The following is a 24,467-nucleotide window of genomic DNA, read 5'->3' as shown; positions in this document are numbered from 1 at the left end:
TAATTTCGTAATCTGGTTTAAGATTTCATCTTCCACCTTGCTGTGATCAGAACATCATAACACGGAACTTCACTGTGCGGACATGTGAATAATTGCAGGGAGAGTCCCAAAAGTGTTGGGGATGTTAAAAGGGTTAACCCTTTTTAATGTTCAAACAATACAGCTCAGTTGAAGAACAGAGCACAGGCAGGTTGGAGTGGGTAGAGTCAGGAGTGATTTATTATAGATGGGTACCAGCAAAAGTGAAAGGGAAGGACTACGGGATGGTAGTGAGACCAGCTATGTTATATAGGTTGGAGACGGTGGCACTGACCAGAAAACAGGCGACAAAGCTGGAGGTGGCAGAGTTAAAGATGCTAAGATTTGCACTGGGTGTGATGAGGATGCATAGGATTAGAAATGAGTACATTAGAAGGTCAGCTCAGGTTAGATGGTTGGGAGACAAAGTCAGAGAGGTGAGATTGCATTGGTTTGGACATGTGCAGAGGAGAGATGCTGAGTATATTGGGAGAAAGATGTTAAGGATAGAGCTGCCAGGCAAGAGGAAAAGATAAAGGCCTAACAGAAGGTTTATGGATGTGGTGTGAGAGGACATGTAGATGGTGGGTGTGACAGAACAAGATGCAAAGTACAGGAGGATATGGAAAAAGATGATCTGCTACGGCGACCCCTAATGGGAGCAGCTGAAAAGAGAAGGAGAAGAAGAAGAAGACAACTCAAAATCAATTTTTGAGGGCACAAAATAGAAATAATATAAAGTGGTCTTCATGACACTTGAGAGCAGGTCAGTCATAGGAAACTCCATCCTTTCACCAAGTTCGGATCCAAATGAGACGCTAATGTCAGAAGGGATTGAACTTTTAAAGCCCTATGGCTGGAAAGGGTGGGGTTACTTTCCATCAAAGGGTGTTTTCTTAATGCTGCAGAGGAGAGAAAAGATGAGGCTATTAGTGACAGCACTCCCTCTTGCCCCAACGGGGTATTGTGTACCTGTAATGAGTCAGTAAGATGTTCCTCTGACACTCATATGTGACAGCTGCTTGTCATGCTTACCACATCTACAGGATTGGAATGTTCACACACAAATCTTCCAAGTGAAATCACACAAAAAAGCACTTTTAGGGAGTGATGTTCGATTTCAGCAAGATCAAGCAAAGTGTGAAGTATGCCCTAGCCTTAAGGTACCTGTGGCAGCAACCCAACTTTCATTAACACACCAAGTTACACAAATGTATTTTAATACTCCCGTGAGGCATGGTGGTGCACTGTCTGTATGTGTGGATATGGAAACCTATGTAGAAAAATATCTTCTGAAAAACTCCTGTAGTCTCACTGCACCAGAGCCGGGGTTGAACTCTTGGTCCAGTCACACTTTTCAGTTGTTATGCCTAAAACAGAATTTAGGCCTGTGAGTAGGAATGAGGCAATACTGGGAAGATAAAAGAGTGACTGTGGTGAAAAACAGACAGTAGTCTTAACCAAATAAATCCAAATTGCAACAACTAGAACATGAATCAGAAATCAGAAATGAAAGTCAGAAAAGATTTTACCAAAAATCAAAATATCTTGAAATCTTTTGCCCTCATTATACTAACAAACCACATTATTTGTTTTAAATATGGATAAACCTTAATACAATAACATCACTCACTGCATTACCAGCCCCCATGTGGCAGCAACGCCATGCCAGGTTAGAGACAAAGAGGCTGTTGCTAAACAAAAAATATAAAATGGCAATATTTCATAAGCAGACATGAGTTGACATCACTAAATTAACATTAAAACCTTATCACATAACAAGGATAAAATCAAAATACTGGGGTAAGATTCCTACAAAAACAGGTTCTGTGATGTGCAAACCCATAATATCATAATACTGTTGAGTTTACACTATACCTTCTTGTCTGCATAGGTCTTCTTTAGGAACTGAAGTTTTTTCAGATAGACAGGTTGACAAATCAAAGTTGGTTTAGCATGATGCCCTGACACTCAGCTCAAGTGTGCTTCCAGCGTTGTTCCAAGTGCTTTCAGGATAAATGTCATCTCTGAGAAACCGTGTACTGAGATAAGTAGCTTTGCACAAAAAATTGTAGTTGAGTAGGTTTTGAACATTCAGTATCAATTTTTTTTCATATCTATTCAGTGAAGACACAGAAGACCTCGACAGCTCTCATTTTAAAGTAAGAAGTATTGTCGTAAGCATTCCTTTCCTCCATCAACTACATTACATAATCTGAAATATCCTCCATTTCCATCATCCTCTGAATTTTCAAGAACACCTTTTATTTTTTTACTTTAGCAGGGTGAATGACACTGACTAGAGTTGATTTAACATGTGGTGCCATATCCCACTTCACCCTACCCACTCAAACCAGTAAAAACTGGAAACAACTACTCAGAATTATAGCATTTCCAAAAGGCCTTTTAAGGGCAAGGAATGGAACTTTTCATGAGCCTCTTCTGACCTCTTCACTAACCTGTTTTTCTCATAAGGTGCCATTTCTCTATTTTTAGATACAGAAACAGCTATGTCTTGTCACTCTTTGTCCCTCTTTGTGGTAGTGAGGAACTACAAAGTTGTCCTCTTTTCTTTGTAGCTGTTTCCTTATCACTGACAGCTCAGCTGAGATATCGCAAAACCTCACACAAGCTTGTGTCACCTCACTTGGGCCATTTTGTGAATTCTGAGCTGGCAAGGCAAGCAATTTCATTCGAGCCCATGGTGAGCAGAAGTTACAACTAGCTGTGGCTGTGGAGTAGTCTGAAACTAGTAGATGGCTGTGGCTGTAAGAAAACCGAAAGACAAAGCCTGGCTCAAATATAGTATAGCAGTTCACAATTAGGATTGAATAAATCCTGCTGCTTTCATTTTTACTTGCAAGTAGATTAACTTTTGGTGATGGAGTCGAAAATTCACCTTTGTCTTAACTTCAGATTTTGATTCTATGACATTATAACATCAAGAGAAGTTGATTTCAGCGTGGTGTCTGTATGCGTGTGGAAACAATAACTAGAGAAAAAAAATGACAAAGATTTTTTAAACATGTTGCGTCATGTTTGTCTTATAATAGGTTCCAGGTCTATTGTGTTTGGACTAGTTCAATCCAGTATTTTTCCTCATATCCTTCAAAAATGGCGTGACCTTTGTCCAATGATAACTGCCATAGCAATTGTTTAATTTAACCGGGATTTTTGCAGTCTGCTCTGTAGAGTCATGGGACCAGGCCTATTGATATGCAAAATATTTGCAAAAGCAGTTCTTTTTGAGATATACCTTAGTTATAGTTATATTCATTTATTTGTTTGTTTGCTTGTTTGTTTGTTTATTTATGTAAATATACATGTATACACACAGAGGCACACACATTCAAACACTCAAAGAAATGTATATGGGAAAACAGGTGACAGTTTCTTTGTCCAGAGCACATGATGGATGATGAAGAGAAAGAAATGAACACACACAAGCAGACACACACACAATAAATCTGTAAAGGTTGACAAGCACAAAGGTGCCAATCTGTCGGTCTATGCAGCTTGTTTACTTCAAATTAAATATTATTAAGGTTGTTCTCTTTATTCTATTTCCTGGTCATTTTACTCAACATTTATTTGAGCACATAATAAATATTATATATGTTAATGTACTTGATTGGATATTATTATACAAAAATCTGTTAGGTGACTTCCTGTGTTAGTGACATTTACATGGAAATACAGCATGAATCATTCCATACTAATTTCTCTTTATATTTAAAGTTCCCTTTATTTCGACCTGTTTTTTATATTTGTTTTACTCTAAGTTGTGTCTGTCTGCAGCATCAAGAAATTATTTTCATTTAGGATTCTCAGGTGTTACAGTCATGAGGACGCAGTTACTGTACCTGGGATGACTAAATAAAGACTGGAACTTTTTCCTATGGCACTGTTGGCTTTAGAAACTGTGTTCTTTGTTCCCCATTCTCCATTTGTTAAAAAAAATAACTAGGGGTCAATTGTAAAACGTTTATTCAACTTAATAAACTAAACTAAATGATTAAAACTTTATTATAGTTAATTATTTGGATTTTTGAGGTCAAGGTTTTAATGGTTTCCCTTCCGTTTGATGGCTTTTTTGGGGCATACTCATAAGCTGCTAATAAACACCTAGTTCTTTTTGTTCTGGTTCAGATTTTAGCTTGTGATTTAGGAGTTCAGATTTTGGATATGTGGTGTATGGGCTTTTGCATTTTCTTTTTCTGTTCATTTTGAATTCTTTATTTCAATTAATTTAAAAAATAATTAGGTTTAATTTAGTTTGGAATTTGAGATTTTTTTGTGGTTTTGGCTTTCCCATTTTTGGAGTTCAACTAGCATGAACAGACCACTCAAGAAGCACAGCAAGATAAAAGTGGATCAAGACTCAAAACCAGGAGTGTGGTAGTTTGTGCGATGGCAATGGTTTTGTGTGTATAACCACAGCTTTTTTTGTGATGGCACTGCGTACCGGTACCTCAGCCATGACAACTGGTCATGGCATCGACTACATATTAAATAATTCTATAATCAATTGTGTGCTGTACAGATTAATATACTTTTACTCATTGCTGCTTCCAATATGTACTACATTCGTCCATATTGCTTAATGGCTTGTTGGTCCTTATTTGGTTTTATTAAAATGCTATCACTGTTTAATAATTCCATGGTGATGTCACCACACTGCCATTGTTGTTTATGTTGCAGTGCTGCTAACAGTTCACAGTACCTCAAACTTGATCCAAATGCAATGTATGTGTACCACCACCTTTTCGTGTACAAAAAACAAACCATGTGTGTAACTGTTTATAGATTCTCACTTTTGGTTTAAATGGTAACACAGGGGTGTTTACCTTGAGTGTTTGAAAGATGGTGCTGATGAGAGATCTGTAATGAATTATTATTATTATTATTATCTATAGAGGAAGCAGCAAGGTAGCTGCATGGGAGTGTGTGTGTGTCGATGGCAGTAAACAAGTCAAGCAGTGGAGCGCTACATTGCTCATCTGAGGCGTGACGTGAGGAGGCATCCAGGAGCAAGGAATTGAGCTGTGAGAAAGTGAATGAAACTTAGCGAAGCCATTTGGGTATGAGCAAAGGGCCCAAGTTAGAGATGAGTGTCCATAGTTGCTCATGCATGCGCTAGTGTGGGCACAAATTTATTGGTTTGTTTGTGTATGTGAGATATATAATCGAAAGGGGCTATGTGAGGCCTCCTTTGGGATTTGAGGAAGGAAACCTTTGGGCATATTAAAACATAGAGATGAACATCAGGGATCGTCCTCATTTTGCAGCTCTGTGTCTGTTGTTAGTAGAGGCTGCACTCATGAGCAGTCTGAGTAAGGATAGAAGGGGGAGCACATACTCTTGGATTATTCCTTAGAACTCTAACAAGTCAGGATAATGTGATGAGCATGGACATTTGTTTGATTTATTTTTCTCTTAAGAAGTCCTTTGTTCCTTGATCAGCCTGAAAAGGGGAGAAGGAAAAACAACTGGGATTATTTTTGTGTCTTCCTTTTCACAGAAGAGTGAAGGGAAATAATGGGACTTTTTGTGTTTTGGTCTGTTTTTGGAATCTTTATTCCATCATTTTTACCCAGATATGAACTGTATATTGATTGACTTACTAGTGTGATTTTTCACTTCGCTTCAACTTTTGATATTGAGATATTTTTGATATCACCTGTTTTTAATGAAGAACTGCCTTCTTTTGTAGCATCTTGTCTGTGTCTGTCTCACTCATCCTGGTTTATCCTTGATGACTAGTAGATGCCCCATGGGTTAACTATTGCAAGGAATGTGGTGGGTACAGTGCATCACAGAGATATCAAAAATGAATTGTCAGAGTTCAAAATTCTAACTAAGCTCTAATTCATTGTAAGAAATTAATAACTTTTAAACATTAGAAAGAAACACAAACCTCACTCATTCTTTGGATTGGGATCTGTAATCATGAACAACAGTGCACAACACTGATCTTAATATCTTTGACCTGGTGATGTCATTCCATACACACGTATGGTTAACCTACCTAGCAATGCTATAACCTTAAACAAAACTAAATGGCGTCACGGGAATATGGAAAATCATTTTACCTTCAAAATACATTCAAAAATAAATACAAATAGAATATTTGAAAAAAAACATTCAAAAACAAAAACACAATGAACCCAAAGTCCTCCAAAAAAAAAAACTTACCCTATTCGTGATGTTCCAACAGTGATGGATTAAAAGCCAGAAGTCTGCATGACCATCATCATCAAGTCCTTCCGTGAGAACCCTAATTACAAAGAGGACTATTTCATTTATGTTAGGTAGAATGCCCAGAGGGCACTGGGCGGTCTCGTGGCCTGGAACCCCTACAGATTTTATTTTTTTCTCCAGCCGTCTGGAGTTTTTTTTTGTTTTTTCTGTCCCCCCTGGCCATTGGACCTTACTCTTTTTCTATGTTAACTAATGTTGTCTTATTTTAATTTCTTATTTTGTCTTTTATTTTTATTTTATTTTCTTCATTATGTAAAGCACTTTGATTTTGAATGAAAATGTGCTATATAAATAAATGTTGTTGTTGTTGTTGTTGTTATTCATAACACAATCACAGTGCTCAACTTGAGAAAAGAAGACCAAGCCATAGAAAGAACTCTGGTCTTTTGCATTAAGTTTTTCATGTCCACAATGGCAGGAGAAAAGATAGAAATGACTGTCTGATTATAAGGTGCCATGTAAATTCCCCAACCCCCTAACTGAACCAATCAGATATCTTTAAATCATTTAGCAGATGCATCAACACATTGCTTTGGTTTAAAAGGAGAGTGCGTTGGTGTGCTAAACCATTATTGTTGTGTAGCCGTTGATCAATTTTGATACCAGAATGTCTCAATGCTTTTCTCAAATAGCTCATCTAATTAAAAAGTCATTGTGGTGGAGGCAAGCCTAAAAGTACAACGATTTTGTGCAACTATTTTATGTGACATTTTTATGTCACGTTTTTTGTCACGCTTTAAATCAGGCTTATTTTAAAACCTACTTATATATGTTTGGTATCATTCTTTTCAGAAATTATCGAACTTTAATCTGATGTTGTTAGATTTTCAGATTCTTATTCTGTTTTTAAATTATAAACTAAAAAATATCAAGAACTCACTTCCCGTGAGATGAGACTTTGTGCCAAGAGATTTAACCACACCCAGGGCCAGAAATAAAAGACAAAGAGTAGGACAGCTGCTGTACAGGATTTTAAATGTTATAAGCACTGCATGAGATGCAGATCACGCAGCACGGCAGCAGCAAGCCAGCAGCTGATCGAGCAAAGAGGAGGTAAAAAAAACTGTATTTGTTTCCCATTGTATCAACGTTTAAGAGGGGGTTTCGGATGAACGACCACGTCTCCCTGGGGTGTGTTCAGCCCCCCCCCCCCCCTCTTCACAACACAAGCGGCAGAGACGCGAAGTGACAGGCGCGTAGCACAGGCATTTGGCAAGTGAAGCAAGCAGGGGGCGAACCCCCTAGTAGAATATACAATTTGTACACTGTGTGGTCAGGCTGGGAAAGGAAACCAGGTACCTGTAAATGTGAACCAGCACTGATGCATGTATGAAAAATAATGACAAAGTGAATGTTTTCACTGTTTGATATAAAATAGAATGCTGTATATTTCTGTTTCTTTTTGAACGTTTGACACTGAATAGTGAAGTTAAGCAAAAACAAAATATCAGATTTTTTACACACATGATAAATACTATATTCCTTTCTCTCTCTCTCTCTATCTATAATGTATCTTGCATATTTTATAATATATTACATATTACAAATACATTGCCAAGTTTCTCCCAGGAACAAACAAACATCTATCTATCTATCTATCTATCTATCTATCTATCTATCTATCTATCTATCTATCTATCTATCTATCTATCTATCTATCTATCTATCTATCTATCTAAATAATTTATTCTCTCACCATAACAAATAGAGGACGGAGTGGTGGCTCTGAGGGTTAGGGATCTGCACTGGCAATCGGAAGGTTGCTGGTTCGAATCCCGTAAATGCCAAAAGGGACTCTGGGCCCTTCAGCAAGGCCCTTAACCTGCAATTGCTGAGCGCTTTGAGTAATGAGAAAAGCGCTATATAAATGCAAAAAATTATTATTATTAAATATTTACCAATCTAAGTAATTCACATCATAAAATTTGATGGACCCAAGCCAAAGTTTGTAGTTGCTGTGTGGCTCAGAATTAACAAGAAACATATTTGGGCCTCTGAGCGTTTCATTTGCCATCTTTTTTCAAAAGTGTTTATTTTAATATTGGATGTTGTTCGCTAAGGATTACCATGCCTTTCTGAATGAATCATTTTTATAACATTGTGCTTAGAATTTTTCTTGATTTCAGAAGTGCATTACTCTCCCCACACCCTTCACATCATTTTGGCAACATAGCCTTTGTGAAAGAGGTTGCCAGTTAGTTTTACTGCAGTTCAAAAAAAAGCAACCAAGAAATTTCATATAAATACAGGAGTGTAATGCTCAGAAAATAGTGTAGCAGCCGGTTGGCTGCTGAGGTGGGTAGGCGGGTCCAGGAAAAAGACTGGGGGCAGTGAGACGTGCAAGTAAAGTAAAGAACAATTAGCAAAAACAAAAATGGTATTTGCATCCTAAACTCATAATTGGGCAAGGATTGAGAAAACCAAAACATCAGGGAATTTTCCAAATTGTTTAAAGCATTAAACCATAGCATGTAAAGAGAACAAATACCAAATTATACACAAGTCTTTTTAAAATTATTAGGCTGTGACATACAATGGGCTTGACAAAATAATGTCAACGATAACAAGAATTAAAAGACCCTGGAAGCCATTGATAATATTAAAGTAATGAAAAAGATCATGAACAACCTTAGTCATAACCCAGAAATGTTCCATTCCAATGGATCAAATATAGCTTGTTAAATGTCAGACAATAATAGGACAATATCTTTTTGAACCACATATTTTAGCTCTCCTTTAAAATTGACAGGAATACAATGGAATGAGATTTTTAATACAATGGTAATGTCAACTTGTAAGGTACTGGACTTAAGTGTTTAATTACCTTGTAAGGACCAATAAACGTAGGAGCCAGACTCCATGAAAGAACTCTCAACTGGAAGTTTAGGGTGGGCAACCAAACCTGCTGACCATTATAATAAGTTGAATTTGATTGTAATATTTTAAACTAGCCAACCCGCGGTGTAGCATACGCCGCATAATTATGTATTAATGGGTGAACACTTCCTGAACGACACGGTTGTTCAAATGGGGTGGGTTTGTGGATACCACTGTGAGTGAATGAAAAGATGGACCTCTGGAGAGAGCAACATACAATTGTCCGTGACTGAAAGGGGGATCGTTTGTGACGATGGAGGCCACGCTGATGAAAGTTACTTCGTCGGTATGGATAAGTTTCAGCACTTGTTCATTAAGGTGTAGCGAGTCTTCGTTGTTGACGCTTAATATAGTTTGCGTACTGAGTTGTTCCGGAGTCACAGTTGAGAAACACTTTTTTAATGTCTTTTAAGCACAGGGAAAAAAATTAACATGTGAAACATCCGTAATGTAATAAGCCACCAAGAAAAGTAACATTGCAATAATGCACGCTACAATCCAATCGCTGTAAACAGAAGTGAAAACAATATGGAGCCCAGTGCATTCTTTAACTGCCTTGTAGCGCAGTGGTAGTGTTGCTGCTTTGCAGTGAGGAGACTGTGGAAGATTTTGGGTTCGCTTCTAGGTTTCTCGCTGTGTGGATAGCGCTTTGAATACTGAAAACACCGGTATATCAATGTAATGCAGTATTCTTATTCTTATGCGTCCAGCGCTCACTCTCTCTCGCGCGCACGCCTGTATGTGTGTGTATGTAGCTCGCTCGCTGCACGTATTCCTGCAGGCATACCAGTAAGTGAAAGAAAAGATGGAACTCTGGAGAGAGCAACATACAACTGTCCGTGACTGAAAACTGGTTTTGGCAGATACATGCACATCTTTTTGAAAGTTTGGCCCTGTGCCTTATTAATTGTCATCGCAAAGGCAAATCTAACAGGAAATTATCTTCATGTTAAAGTAAAAGGCAAATTATCCGCGACAAACTGTTTTACACGCTGCATACCAACCCGCGGCGTAGTATACACCGCATAATCACGCCGCTTTTTTAATGTTATTTAAGCAGAGGGAAAAAATGAACATTTGCAAAATCCGTAACACTGCTTTCAGTAAGTACAATGCACATGCATTTAATTTGTCGGCCACTTTTTGCCAGCCGTCTTTTCTGGTTTGGGCTTCTTTTGCAGTGTTACCGCTTGTGCATATTAAATCTTGAAATCCTTCAAGTAACTAATTAACTAACTAACACCCACCCACCCAGCTTGTGAGAAAAAAATGCGCCCGTTCTTTCATCATTTTTTGCAGCCTATCAAAGACTTGCTGATCATGTTTTTTAGACTCAATATACATTGGCTTTTCACTCAGCACGGGGGCGCGCATTCATCTCGGATTATTACATCCTGCTAGACTAATTTGCTACACGGCTGCATTTGAAAAACCGACTTATCCCTGATGAGTTTCACCGGCATTAATGATTAGGAATCTGGTTGGAACAAAACCCTGCATCCACAGGGGTTCACCAGGACCGAGTTTGGGAAACACTGCTGAACAGAGACGAAACCGACTCAGGTGAGGAGTTGGGGCGTGCAAAGTGATTGCAGCTATTGATTATTCAGTGTTGTTTGCCTGGGTGTCTGATCTGCTCAACAGGATTATAAATAAAAGGAAAACAATGTGAAGGCAATGTCACAGGTGATCCTGTGGTATAGCGGGGCCACAGCTCCCCTTCAAAAGGCCATTTTTAAATAAATAATCATCGCACTCACAGCGTAGCGAGGGGCGTGGAAGTGTGGCTGAAACAGTTTCTGGGTGGAGTCGTGCTGCGGGCATTTCTCCCCTGTGCAGTGTGTGAGCGAGTGAGGAGAGAGAGAGAAAGCCGGTACGTTAGAGTGAGCGAGAGCAGGCTCGAAGGCAATGTGTTCCTGTGGTATAGCGGGTCCATAGCTCCCCTTCAAAAGGCCATTTTTAATCAGGCGACTGACAGTAGTGGAGTCAGGCACAGAAAAGGTCAGCTGGTGAGAGAGCGTCTCGACTGTTGCAGGGTCCTGCATCGGTGAAGCAGGTGAGACGCTAATGAAAAAGAGGCACAGGGCTTATTGGTTTTTAAAGACTGCTTCCTTCATTGTGTTTTATCCTCAGTTTTAAGGGATTGCGCGGCTCTCTCTCTTGCGCTACCTGTGTGTGTGCCTCTGTCTCTCTGTGGTGCTGCCTGTGTGTGTGCGCGGCTGTCTCTCTCGGGCTGCCTGTGTGTGCCTCTGTCTTTCTCTGGCGCTGCCTGTGTGTGCGCGGCTCTCTCTCTCGCGCTGCCTGTGTGTGTGTGTGCCTCTGTCTCTCTCTGGCTCTGCCTCTGTGTGAACCAAGGTTGCACTGAGGTTGACTAATGAAAAGTCAACGTGGCTCAGAGCTGCAAGTGGACTGTGGCACAGACAAACAGAAATGATGGCATGTTTTCCGAGGCGTCGTGTCCAAGTTGGTGGGTGTGGCTCTGCGAGTTTTCGTTGTATCCAATGGTCTAAGAGTTGGTGGGCGTGGCTCCTTCCTGCGTGCGCCATTGGCGTCTTACTTGTCGGTGGTTTAGTGAATCCACGCCCCTTCCGGCGTGCTTTCTATGGGTGGCTACTTGTCAGCAGCTTAGTGAATTAAATATATAGATGGTCTACAACATGTGGTACAGAGACAGATCCAAGATCAGGAACTAGAATTTGGGCCTTATAACCTAGGTGCGAACTATGAATTGTCCTAGTGGGTCTGGGACACCCTGAATAACCCTTAGGAACATGTCAAAGCCTCAAATTAAAACTTATGGGTGAGGTCAGTGAAAATAAATTTTAAAAACATGTTGTGATGTTAAGAATCAATTAGCTCCCATTACTGGGCCTGTGAGAAAGTATGTTAAAATGTTATTTCAGAATTAAGAAGGTTATTGTTAAGATATTTCCTTTTATTTGAGCCTGCTTTTCTCTTGACATGATGTGTTTCTGCAATCCACACTCCTAACTAACTAGGACTGCAAAGATGCTCTGTGCCAGAATGATAGTAATTATGTTCATTAGCCTAGGTTTTGAAGAAAAAAGGAAAGATTCTCCAGAATTTTAGATTTATTATTTAAAAGGTCAAACAGAACCATAAAGTCCCAAATCATGGAATTTCAACCAAAGGTTTTGCTGCTGTTCAATGAAGCCTAAAGAGGGCTACAACAACTGACTTTGCAGCTTTTGCTTTTCTTCACAGAAGCACATGTTTGTATTGAATAGTAGCTGTTCTGCATGCTACTGGTCAGAAGTACAAGGTGGTGTGGCACTTGTTTTCAGATTTTGTATTTGTGTAAAATGAGATTTGTCTATTTAAGTCATGTATATCCTAACTGATTGCATTCTATAAAGCTAACTGTATATTCCACTGTAAGAGCTATAGTGTTTAGCTAAAAATGGAGCATTAATGGGACCCCCGATTACTGCAGAGTATTTGCCCACTTCTTAAAACCATAAACTCATTCAAAAGGCAAATATCCAGTAGAGCAGAGTTTCAAAAAACAGGCTTCTCAAAATGGCACTGATTAATCAAATAAAAAAAACGAGGCAAAATTGTTTAAAATACTCCACCCAAAAATGAATTTTTTTTGTGTTATTTTTCCCATGTACTATGTAGTGGTGGCCAAGAAAAATTTTTAATCTCATGTTTTCTTGAAGAAAGTACTGTATATAAAATTCTCATATTTGGGATTGATACGTGACCAGCACTGGACAGTGGTAAACACTGTGAAAGCGTCCATGTAAAAAAGAAAAAGAAAAATCTCACATTCACTCACGTCACATATCTACATGTCTTTAATTGAGTTGCTAAGTCAAAACTTGCAAAATGAATGATTTTTTTGCTAAAATTTGTTAAGTAGTTACTACCTAAAATATCAATATGTATGGAAACAGTAAACCCAAAGCCACATAGGACTGACTTTTAGACTTGAAGACCTGCCTCTCCCTGTCATTCGTTGGTAAAGACTGCTGTCTTCAATTCAAAAAGTCACTCCCATGAGTCTTTGAGTTTCCTGTTGACACGTAGGCCGATAATTCACAAAGTAACTATTTAACAACTAGTAACTGCGCACTACATGATAATGTGCAGTGATTACACTTGACTTGAGCATTCCTAGTTTTCATACTCTTTCTCTGTATGTTTAGCATTTGTTTGCTCAGAGGTTGATGCGCTTGCTGCTTCCTGAGCAGCTCTTCTTTTCTCCACCCTAGCAGCCCACTTTCTTCTCTTCTTTCGTCGACATCTTTTTGCATTAAACCTGATTAAGTCAGTATTTGTGTTGCAATTACTTAGTATGTTTTCTTTAATTTTTCACTTAAGCTGGCACTTTAGTCTTCAATCTGCCTCAAGAATGATTTAAGATATGAAGAGGTAGAGGAAGTGATGGAGAAGGTGGTATGAATGAGAATGATGCCCATACACATGCGCCACACGGTCGCCCTGCTGGCCGCTGCAGAGAGTTGATTCTACAATAAAATAAAATAAAAATTAAAAGAAGAGGAATAACCTTGGAGGTCAATCATCACCCCAAAAGTGGATAGTAGACGTCACACAGTATATGTGTACCAAATTTCAGGTCAATAGGTCAAACGGTTTGTGAGCTACAGGCGATTTAAAGTCCTGGACAGACAAATGGACAACCACGGTAGCGTATTATATAAGAAGATATTTTTACAAAAAAGCATTTGTTTTGCACATTTTCAGCTAGCGACTGTAGCAACTGTAACACATTCCCTTTGTGGACACAAAACAATATTCAGCTATGAATGGGTCACTGTGGAACATTTCAGCTATTAGTATTCTTGCATAAAATTGTTTAGGATCACATATGCAAATAAAGGTCCCTATTTTTTATGCTGTTATGTTAGACTAAACAGTGAGATCATTTGGACAATAACAAAATCGTTAATATTTATATCTTTATAGGGTCACATGTACAGAGTACAGCAAAATTCTAATAAAAAAGGAAACATGTAATTTAATTTAGTTTATTAAAGTAAATCAGAAGCTTAACCTCACTAAGGAGGAAAAAATCCAAAACCAACAACAAAAGCTTAAACAGAATTCAAACTTTCAAACAACTAAAACACATGATTTCGAAATGCAAAGTGAATAGGGTCAAAAATCCAAAACCAAAAATGAAGTGATCAGTAGACCTAAGAAGAAAACCAAACTAGCAGAATAAGAGGGCAGAAAAGACGGTGAAAGAAACTTACACATCTATGAGGAAGCAACAGCACAAAAATCAGGTGCTGTAGGGAGAGTCAATGGACGTACACAGGGCCAGCCCTAAGCAGCTGCCATTGTCGCTTAATGTATTGACGAACTCTGGCCCTTGTATATATAATTTCATGTACTATTGTATTCAAATTCACATTTTTAATGGATTTATTCATTTTAGGAATTTAGATACAAATGTCACACCACCCATTTGGTGGTGTGATGTTTGTATATAAGTTGTGTGTTTGCCTGAATTACTCAATCCAAATGAAACGTTGCACAATTATCAGTATTGTATATTTTACTATAAAATTACAGCTTCATGTATGGAAAGTGATGTGCTATAGAATTGAGTTTTTGTATCTGTAAACAGTTTGCCTTTTTTCTGAGTAGTCAGGTTCTCACTCTGACTATGCAGAGTCAGAGGGTAAAGCCTGATCTTGAAAGCTCTCTGTAATTTCTAGGTGACCCTAGGAACTAGTAGTTCCTGTGAAGACCCTCTCTGGTCAAGGCAGGGTATCTCAGTCAATCTCTCCCTGTGCTTTGCTGCAGCTTGTTTTAAGAATAACAACTTGAATAAAAACATTGAAATAGATGGATTTATCTGTGAATGGCAAGACAGTAACTGAACATCTGGTAAGCAGGCAGGAGCAGGGGTCTGTTTGTATATAAATAAAAGATGGTGTATAAAGAACACATCTGCTCTTCAAATACTGAACTACAAACAACTGAACTGTGTTCATGCTATATGCTTTGTGAATTTACATCAATCTTTGTTACAGTACCTTATGTGTCACAGTGTGCAGATGTCATAGCTACAGCTGAAATGATCTACAAAATTATAGAAGAACTGTAAACTCAATTATCTAGCTCATTCAAACTCTTGAAGACTGATTTCAGTTTATTCATTATTAATACAAGGGGGGAAGAGCATACTGGAGACATTCTATGGAAATACCTCTAGTGCTTACAAATCGCTTTGCATAGCAACTCTGGGTACATCTGACCACAACTTTATTCAGTTAATATTAAAATAGAAATAGAAACTGAAACATAAAAACACAGCCATGTGCAAGACTCAGACCTAGAGCAGTAAGATTGTAGCAGAGAAAGGGAAGTGTTTATTTTGCACTGTCTAGGTCTAGAATGTACTATGTCCAAACACTCACTAAATAAGTTCACTAGCATGCATGTCAGTAAGTATACAAATTTCAATGAGTCAATGAACATTAAGGAGAAAACTGCCAAAGTACAGTGTTTAAATGAACAAGTCAGCGTGATGTTTTGTAAAGCTTCTAGAAATGTTACTGGGAGGGAGCTCAGCATAGCTAAAGAAGTCTCTGTGTCAAATCAAAACCAACAGGGCAGTGGGGCCAGAATGCAGATCAAGGGAGCTGATGAAATCCTGCTTCAAGCAGCTTTCTCCTGTTTTTATATTTGCTTTTTTAACTTGGTCCTGAGCTATGGTGTTGAGCCTAGGCAGTGGAAAGAGTCAATCATTACCCCAGTTCCTAAGATATCTAAGCCAAACAGTCTGCAAAACTATAGGCCAGCAGCATTTACCTCTATTCCAATGAAATATTTTGAAAATTTGGTAAAAAAAAAATCTTAAAAACGCAGGCTAAACCTCTTCAAGATAACCACGAATTTGCTTACTAGGCAAACTAAAGTGTAGTAGACACACAGTGTTTGTTATTTTATATAATGTCTACTCTTATCTTAATAAGCTTAGTTCCTATTTCTGGACATTTCTTTACCATTATATATTATCCAGCTTCATATACTGACTGAGAAAGAGAAGTGTATGAATGTAAATTCATATAATAGGTTATGGATTCAAAACTTTCCTTTAAAATATTCAACAAGAGTTTGAATATAATGGTGTTTCTCTCTAACAGAAGCTCCTTAAAGCTAAATGTTGGCCCTTTATCTATTAAACTGCACACCAGTGACCTAGGACAGAACAATCACTGTTGCTTTGTTATCAGGTATGCTGATGACTTTATGGTGATAGGACACATATCTTGAGTGTATGAAGTCTTTACTCCAGTCATGTTGACTGCTTAGTGAATTGGGGCAATAATAACTGTCTTTCTGTGAATGTCAAAAAGAGAAAATAACTGCCATTAAACTTTAGAAAGTGCAAATTAGAATATTCACTGCTTACAGTAAGCTGATGTCATATAGTATTAGGTAACTTTTTGTCATGGGCTATATCAGATTTGTTGACAGCAGTCTCTGGTCTTGTCAGTGCATAATGTCAGATTACATGATTGCAAAACACAGCCCATGTCACATTTACTGACTGAGCACCAATCATGTTGTCCTCGGCCCTTTCTGTGATACCCTGCTACCTGATGGAGGTGGCACTGTACAAACACTTAATAGCTGTGCCGAGTTCAGCAGCAATCTCAGGACATTATTTCTTTTTTCCATTCTGTTATGGTATGTTAAACACGAGACATAAGAGCTTCTCTAATGTTTGTGAGGTCCACAGTCCCAGTGTTGCCTGATGGAACTGGTGCTGTACAAAGGGTCAGCAGTTATGGTGTGCTCAGCCACAGTCTCGGGCCTTTTTTTCTTTTTTCCATTATGTTATAGTACATAGGAAGAAGACATCAGACAGGTAAGCATCTCTTGTTTTTGTGAAGTTCAAAACACAGTGTTCCTTATTCCTCTCCACTACATTCCATTGTGGTACATAAAGCATGAGACATCAGACAGCTTCTCTTCTGTTTGTGAGGTCCAAACCACCGACGCTCCATATTCCTCATCGCCATATTATGTGCATTGTACTTCCTGGTGAACATTCATCAGTTGTCAGCTGTCATGCACAGAACTACTCCTAGGATTAAAGACACAATCAAATCTGTTTTACTTTAACGGAGCCAGTTGCAGACTAGTTGGTCTCAATTGTTGTCACATTTGGTGAAAGGATTCATGGGAGTGCTCTGCTACCTGCCTCCTACTTGGTAAGACTATGTGAATAAAATCTAAGACTGGAAATCTCTATCAATATCACAAAATGTGGCAAAGACGTCACTGTTTTGGGAAAAAAAATGGTAAATATCTGGAAAAGCACATTGATAATAATCGACAATTGAATATACATGTAAAATATATCAGTTCTAAATATAATATAACTGGGACTATTCAAAATGGACAGGAATCTCATGCTGTGTGCTCCTCTTTCTCAGTTCAATTACCTGGTTTGGTAGATTAACAAATCACAATTTAAAAAGCTTCCAGAGATTACCAGATAAGCATTTAAAATTACTGGAACTGAAATGGATGGCTTGATAAACATGTGCCAGAGAGAGTTGAGGAAGAAATAAGATATCACGTTAGCTGAGAACAGACACCCACTTTGTGAAACACTTACCTTCAACAAATTAGTTAATAAAGTCACATTAAGGACCACTTAAACTCCTGCAGTAATTTCTTTTTCCCCAGCGCCATATAGCTTTTCAACAAAAATCAGCAGAGGTAATAAAATCTGAGGAGAGAAGAGTGTATTCATATGTAGGTAAACATCTACTGACAAAGATTACAGGCAATTATCTAAGTATACTTTTAAATTATGTAAATGTTTCCACTTTTTGTGTGAAAGATTTAGCCTGATAACTCTTTGTGCTTTTTATTCATGTCTGACAAGATACCACTCAGAAAGCAAACTTCTTCTTTTCTTGTTTAAACTTAACTAAATAAAAAAATCTTTAAACTTAATTCTGCCACTCAGCTTTCTTCTTAAGGGTAGTGATAGGACCTGTCAGTGCTTTTTCTCCAGGTACCTTTAGGTGCATTTTTCTTCCTTTTACTGTAACAAAAATGGCATATATATGATAGAAACAACCATCCATTATCCAACCCACTATATCCTAACTACAGGGTCACGGGGGTCTGCTGGAGCCAATCCCAGCCAACACAGGGCGCAGGGCAGGAAACAAACCTCAGGCAGGGCGCCAGCCCACTGCAGGGCACACACACACACACACACCAAGCACACACTAGGGACAATTTAGGATTGCCAATGCACCTAACCTGCATGTCTTTGGACTGTGGGAGGAAACCGGAGCACCCGGAGGAAACCCACACAGAGTGATAGAAACATATTTTTTATATTTACTTTTTTTAAAATGCCTTCTAATTGTGACATGTACAGTCTTGTGTATTCCTTTCCTTCTTTGTCTAGATCAGGGGTAGGCAAAGTCGGTCCTTCAGAGCAAGACCCAGGTTTGCAGGTTTTTGTTCCAACCCAATTGCTTCATTAGAAACCAATGATTGCCAATCTCAGACCTTATTTAATTTTATTGCTTGTTAGTCTACAATGTTAACTTCTTATTTTGTAGATTTTTTCCTTTCCAAGGGTATCATCCAAATGATTTGAAGCCTAAAACTGATCATTTTCAGTCTGTCACATTTTTCTATCAAGTGTTTTATTAAATCAAATCAAAAAGTGCATGATGAACACACATGGAAACAACCTAGATGGAGAACTGCTGGCCGCTTTGTCATTTACATCTTATTGCAAATAAAGAACAGTTAACACACTGAATGCAGCTGTATAAGATTGAAATAAGCAATTAAGGGTGGGGAAACTTCACAAGTGAGACGACTAAAATGAAGCATCAAAATGTCACTTAAGTAAAAAGTGTTTCATCAGCAATAATTGACTGCTCATTAAGAAACTGGGTTGGAGCAAAAACCTGCAGCCACTACGGCTCTCCAGGACCGACATTGCCCACCCCTGGTCTAGATTAACAGAATGTCACACATCAGTGCTCTCTGGCACCATGATAAACATGAAAGCATTAAAATACACATGATGTACTCTTTACTCCTGTTTCTATATTTCCAATTAATTAAATCTCATGAAAAAATGTAAGGAAATTGACAAAACAAATGTTGAAATAAAACAAAGTCTTCATATAATGCAGGTTCTTGGCAGCTGAAACTTTTGCAAAACTTGAAATCTATTATTAGTCAGTCAGGTCATCTAATTATGTAATTTATTTCAAAATAACACAGGATTTTGTGTAATGCAATAATGTGTTATCTTTTGCAATCCTTGTGTAGCATTTATTAGAATGCATAAAAATGACCATATGGAGCTGTACGTCTTGTGAAACTATAATGCAAGATTACTTGGAGAGACATGACTCCAATTGGTATGCTATTGGTATAGTAATTAGAGGTTTGCTCTGCTAAGGTACAATTAAACTGTTACACTAAATCAAATTTGATTACTTGACTACAGCTTTGTTCTTATATTTTCTTTATCACTTCTCTAAAGTACATTAAGAACACTTTAGCAGTTGAGTATAGCGTTCCTTTATCAAAACAGCAGTGTAAGAGCCAAATCATTAACGTTAATATTAATAGTAAATGTACTTAAGTTTCTTCTTAATTTGAATAGAATGCAGGCTTCACATTGAAAATAGAAGATTCTGTTTTTCCCCATAAACTAACAACTTAATGGAATGTTCTTAATGCTCTGTTATAGTTCTGTATTTAGACAGAATGAATTAAGACAGCTATAAAGAAACAAGAACTGTTAGACAGAATGGTATTAAAGGTATATAGTTTTCTGACAGTATGTACGTTATGTATGCTACACTCTTAAAATAAAAGTGCCAGAATGATTCTTAAGAGCGATGCCATAGGGGAATCATTTTTGGCACCCAAAAGACCCATCCATATAAAGATTCCAGAAAGAATCTTCATTTATTTAGATCCATTACGGGCTCCATCTAGTAAATAACCATGAATAGATGGTAACAGATTTGTGAAATACCACTGTTAGTGTTCTGCTAGGTAACCTACCATATATTATATATTTTTCTACACATTAAGAAGTTGGGCAGTAGTAGCACTGCTGCCTCGCAGTTAGGAGACCTGGGTTCTCTTCCCGGGTCCTCCCTGCATGGAGTTTGCATGTTGTCTGCGTGGGTTTCCTCTGGGTGCTCCGGTTTCCTCCCACAGCCCAAAGACATGCAGGTTAGGTGCATTGGTGATTCTAAATTGTCCCTAGTGTGTGCTTGGTGTGTTTATGTGCCCTGCGGTGGGCTGATGCCCTGCACAGGGTTTGTTCCTGCCTTGTGCCCTGTGCTGGCTGGGATTGACTCCAGCAGACCCCTGTGACCCTGTGTTAGGATATAGTGGGTTGGAAAATGACTGACTGACTGACATTAAGAAGTTTTTCAAAACACAAAGAACCAACTTCATGTACAGAGATTGTCCCAGATCGAAATGGTGCTTAGTCAAGGAATTGTTCTTTGAGGAACCACAGAATCCAGTAAAGAACCATTATTTTTAAGAGTGTATGTGCCTATGTATGTAGGTCCAAGTGTATGTGATAACAGAAACTTTAAGAAATGTAATCTAGATACTAGGGCGGCATGGTGGCGCAGTGGGTAGCGCTGCTGCCTCGCAGTTGGGGGACCTGGGTTCGCTTCCCGGGTCCTCCCTGCGTGGAGTTTGCATGTTCTCCCCGTGTCTGCGTGGGTTTCCTCCGGGTGCTCCAGTTTCCTCCCACAGTCCAAAGACATGCAGGTTAGGTGGATTGGCGATTCTAAATTGGCCCTAGTGTGTTCTTGGTGTGTGTATGTATGTGTCCTGCGGTGGGTTGGCACCCTGCCCGGGATTGGTTCCTGCCTTGTGCCCTGTGTTGGCTGGGATTGGCTCCAGCAGACCCCCGTGACCCTGTGTGAACTGTTTCTGTGAATATCACTGAAACTTTTAAAACAAAGACACTTTCTTTTTTATACAACAAGTCATACTAACTACCGGAATGTGTTTCTGGTAGCTACATTTTGAACTATTTTGAAAGTTATTTTGATACTTGGAACCCCTGACAAACACAGCTGCAAGCAGTACAAAAAATCTTTTATTTTGTGTGGAATCTTTACATACTGCAGCATCATTCCAATGTGTTTAAAAATGACCAAGCAATATTACAGTTATTGTAGTGTTTGCTTTTACTACAATTACAGTATGAGCAAGTTAAACTCCTTGCTCCTGGTAACATAGTGAATTGCAGGTGAGGCCTGGACTGCTTTAAATTCCAAGTTCCTCATCTGCTGTTTCTTGTTTCAGATTAATGTGGTTCTTGTTAGCAAAAAAAAAAGAAAAAATCCAGTACTTCCTCATATTCAGATGTAGTGCAGTTCAAAAATGTTATGTTTAGCTTAAAAATGCATGCAACATTAGAAAATATGTGTGTGTATAAATGGTGCAATAAAACCTACAAAATGCATTTACTCTTGGTTTAATGTAGTGTTAATAAAATAAAAAATCCAACCATCCATTACCCAACCGGCTATATCCTAACTACAGGGTTACGGGGGTCTGCTGGAGCCAATCCCAGCCAACACAGGGCGCAAGGTAGGAAACAAACCCTTGGCAGGGCACCAACCCACCGCAGAGCACAAGCACACACACACCCCAAGCACACACTAGGGACAATTTAGGATCACCAATGCACCTAACCTGCATGTCTTTGGACTGTGGGAGGAAACCGGAGCACCCGGACGAAACCCACGCAGACAACATGCAAACTCCACGCAGGAAGGACCAGGGAAGCGAACCCAGGTCTCCTTACTGCGAGGCAGCAGCGCTACCACTGCACCACCATGCCGCCCAAAATAAAAAATATGAAAGGAAAATAACAAAAATAACTTTATTTACATTATCAGTGTGGGCATACATACTTTGCTGAAATGTTTAGCTACTGAATGGAGACTTCAATATTTCAGAGAGTGTATACTTTACAGAGTTACATTGGGTTAGGTTAGGGACCTGTTTATAAAATACCAAAAAATTGCCCATTAACGGGGCTGAAAACAACTGGGAAATATTGAAATTTGTGTGAATTATTCTATTAAAAGAGTATGTAAAGACACAGAACATAACAATCCCCCTTTGCCTAGTCATGAATTGTCCCTGGTGACTACATGCCGAGTGTACTTCTAGCCCACCAATGTAGTTCTGTAGAGCATTTAGCAATGAATCTGTTTGTAAAGCTACAAATGAAGACTTACAATAAGATCTGTGCCATTGTGACATCTTCTCACATTTTGCCATTGTGTTTAGTTCTGAAATTCTTACACTTGAATTGCTGTGGTCATTATTTTCTTTATTCATTTTATTTCTTTTCAGTAGTGTAAATAATAAATATTGACTGAATTTCAATGAAAGGCAGCATATAAAATGATCAGTCATAAACTTATTCTTGATTCTTTGTGCCATGCTTCCTATGAATGGAACTTTAGACAGATTAATTGTATTATTTCTCTGTGCATAATCATTTTTTGATTAGTGATCTCTTCAAAAGCCCATATTAAAAATGAAAACTTTTGATTTTGATGCATTTAATAGGGTAAAAGACATTACAGCTTGATTATATTATACTTTCCTTGATTGCTTTCTACATCATTCTGTGATTGTGAGAAAAGTGAAACATCCATCCATTTTCCAACCCGCTGAATCTGAACACAGGGTCACAGGGGTCTGCTGGAGCCAATCCCAGCCAACACAGGGCACAAGGCAGGAACCAATCCTGGGCAGGGTGCCAACCCACCGCAGGACGCACACAAACACACCAAGCACACACTAGGGCCAATTTAGAATCGCCAATCCACCTAGCCTGCGTGTCTTTGGACTGTGGGAGGAAACCAGAGCGCCCGGAGGAAACCCACGCAGACACGGGGAGAACATGCAAACTCCACGCATGGAGGACCCAGGAAGCGAACCCAGGTCCCCCAACTGCGAGGCAGCAGCGCTACCCACTGCGCCATCGTGCTGCCCAAAAGTGAAACACACAATATAAAATAATGATTGCCTGGACTGTTGCTTTTGATTATTTTTTCTGATGTCAGTCACTATAATGCCTGATTTTTTCTCTTGGCACCTTCTGATACAACTTCCTATTTAGGGGAGGCCGCAGCAGATCATCCATCTCCATCTACCCTTGTCTTATACATCATTTTCTGCCACATCGACTACCTTCATTTCCTCCCTCACCACATCCATAAATCTCCTCTTTGGCCTTACTCCTTTCCTCTTGCCTGGTGGTTACATCCTCAACATTCTTTTCCCGATGTACCCTTCATCTTGATGTCATCTGTATGTGCCCACGCCATCTCAACCTTGGTCACCAAACTGTCATACATGAGTTATACCTCTAATATACCCATTCCTAATCCTGTCTACTCTCTTTTCTCAAGCAAAAATCATAGTATCTTCAACCCTCCCACTTCCAGCTCTGACCCTTGCCTTTTTGTCAGTGCCACCGTCTCCAAACCATACAACATAGCTGGTGTCAGTACTGTTTTATAGACCTTTCCTTTCGCTCTTGCAGATACTCTTCTATCACAAATCACTCCTGCCACTCTTCTCTACCCAGTCCACCATGCCTACACTCTCTTCTTCACCACTCTACCGCACTATTCGTTGCTTTGGACTGTTCAACCTAAGTATTTAAATTCATCTACCTTCACCACCTCCGCTTCTTGCAGTCCCACTCTTCAACCACCTTCCCTGTCTTTCACGCATGTGTACTCAGTCTTACTCGTGTACCTCCAAATCTTCAGGTTCGTCTCAACTTGCTGTCTACTCTCACTACAGATCACAATGTCAAATAGGAAAAATCTATAAAATGTATAAATATGAAATGTAATCCATGAATCCAGTTTCTTAACCCATTTAGTGTGTCTTTACAATTCATTTTTACCGTGTTTTGTGATAGCAAGTTGAAATAAAGATTAAATACTATTCAATATTACTGTTGAATGTTTGCTCTGTATTTTGTTTAATATTTAAATATAGTAATTATATTACCTACATTGTCCAATGTCAAAGTTCCATGTAAGTACATTATTGGAATTCTGGCTGGTTGGAACTAGGAATAAAGCATTTCTTGTCGAAGTTTCGTTTAACCAGATAATACTTAGACAATGTAAGCTGATCAATAAATTAAAGAATTAATGACATAATTGGAAGGACACATCAGGAGTATATTAGGGTTTATACTGTCCTACAATGAAATAGCTAGAGCAAAATGTCAG

At 38.7% G+C, this 24,467-nt stretch overlaps 1 protein-coding gene across 1 annotated transcript in view; it reads left to right on the top strand.

Annotated features, from left to right (window-relative positions):
* The window catches only part of inpp5d (inositol polyphosphate-5-phosphatase D), a 127,917-nt gene that overhangs the window by 24,630 nt on the left and 78,820 nt on the right, over window positions 1-24,467 (top strand). The gene's annotated exons all lie outside the window — the stretch shown is intronic.

This window comes from Erpetoichthys calabaricus, chromosome 2 (genome assembly GCF_900747795.2).
Source record: "Erpetoichthys calabaricus chromosome 2, fErpCal1.3, whole genome shotgun sequence".
Lineage (NCBI taxonomy): Eukaryota > Metazoa > Chordata > Cladistia > Polypteriformes > Polypteridae > Erpetoichthys > Erpetoichthys calabaricus.
This window is presented reverse-complemented; position numbering and strand designations above follow the sequence as displayed.